Source organism: Propithecus coquereli, unplaced genomic scaffold (assembly GCF_000956105.1).
Source record: "Propithecus coquereli isolate 6110/MARCELLA unplaced genomic scaffold, Pcoq_1.0 Scaffold110, whole genome shotgun sequence".
Classification (NCBI taxonomy): domain Eukaryota; kingdom Metazoa; phylum Chordata; class Mammalia; order Primates; family Indriidae; genus Propithecus; species Propithecus coquereli.
Genome location: NW_012134970.1, coordinates 5,575,112 through 5,577,154, shown reverse-complemented (window position 1 = coordinate 5,577,154; position 2,043 = coordinate 5,575,112).

The following is a 2,043-nucleotide window of genomic DNA, read 5'->3' as shown; positions in this document are numbered from 1 at the left end:
AAGGCAAGCTAGGAAATTGGAAACACGATACAAGATAGCTATAAACAAACTACAGTGGATGGGCAGAGATAGGAAAGATTACTTCTTCTTATGGCTAGCAAGAGAAGTTGCAAAGAGGAGTTGGTTAGTATGGAAAGAATTTTGACAGATGAAAGCATGAAGTGCATTCTTTCCACGTGCATGAACAAAAGCATGGTAGTAGGAAGAAGCATAAAAGTGTAGTCTCCCACCCCCAGGAGAAAATAATCATTCTTTATAGTTCAGATAAAGAAACCAAGAAATATATAGTAATTAATGGGGAAGACTTGGATTTGAATCCAAGCCTTCATATTCCATAGCTGGTGATTCCAGACACTAGATTATATTTAGTGAGTGTTAATTAACTTATTTCGAGCTGACATGTAAAATGTAGATATAGGGGAGAAGAAGAGGAATAAGTGGAAAACTCTGCAGGATTAAAATAATGGCAGAAAAACATCACTTTTTAAACTTTGAATTTAAGTACAAAAAACACTGTACTTAAAGCACAGTAAGGCTTTTTGGATGGAATATATAGGTAAAAGTTGTAGAGAATGGTAAAAAAAAAAAGCATTGATTATGAGGAGTTAACTTTACAAAAGTTCTTTCTTGTCCTTTTGTATATGTTTTAAGTTTGACTGTACATGTATATTTATGAACACAGTGTTTTTTAAATAATTTGGGTGAATTGTTTTGAAGAGTTCTTCTTTTAAAGTACTATTCAACTAAAACATGTTCTAATATCTTCTGACCTCTAAGAATCCTTGTTTTTCAGACCAAATCAATTTGTTAAAAAAAAAAATGTATATCTCCAAGGAGGAAGAAAGATTATGAACTATGAAAGAAAATATATAGCAAAGAGCCATGTATTTTCATGAGTGGAAAAGGATATGAAGTAAGGAAATGCCCCAGATGAGTAACAATGTTTATCAACAACTCTGCATGGTATGAATTGGATGGACACAAGAGGACTACACGAACAAGTTTTAATGGTAGCATGAAGCCACTGCAATAAGACATTTTCATCTTTCCATTTATGCCTAGAAGATTTTGATTTTTAGAGATAGGCTACTATCAACACCATAATTAAAAGTCATTGGTATTTTCTCATCTATGTTGTGAGGATAAAAATGTTGATCCATACCTTGAATTGTCTGTATGGATTCAAAATCTAAGGTAAATATATTTATTCCTTCTTTTGCTATTTCCAGAAGCTATATATATGAGAAAAAATCATAAAGGAAACAGAATTATAGAATTATAGAGTCAAAAGGGGTCCTAGAGATCCACAGCAACTTCTAGTTTAATTTGTCAGTGGCTGTGAAGGTTTATTTATGCGTCAACTTGGCTCGATGTTGCTGTGAAGTTGTATCCAGATGTGATTAACATTTACAATCATTTGACTTTGAGTAAAGCAGATTACCTGCTGTAATGTGGGAGGGCCTCATCCAATCAGTTGAAGGCCTTAGGAACAAAGACTGAAGTTTTCTGAAGAAGAAGCAATTCTGCCTCATAACTGCAACATAGAAATCTTTCCTGAGTTCCTGGCCTGCTGGCCTACCCCATAGATTTCATACTTGCCGGCTCTCACAATCACATGAGTCAATTTCTTAAAATAAATCTCTCTCAATCTCTCTCTCCCTCTACACACACACACTCCTGGTTCCCTTTCTCTGGAGAACACTGACTAATAAAAGTGGCCGAATTAAAGCCCAGAGAAATTACATGATTTTCCTAATGTCATTTAGTAAATGGTAGCAGGACCAGTGATGAAAAGATGGGGAAACTTGGTCATAGAATTGCCCAAAATATTGATCACAGGCTGGGAAAGAAATTCAGAACTATCAACTTACAGCCCTGTCTTTTCTAGTGGGTTGTTTGTAGAAAATAGTAATGATTTATGCTAAATCAATACATTAAAAATCCTGAAATTCGAAGCAGATAAAACAAGGAAGGGATTATTTGTTTGTTTTACCAAAAGGTAGTATATGATTCTTTACAGAGGGAACTTTCCTCAGTGTTTAA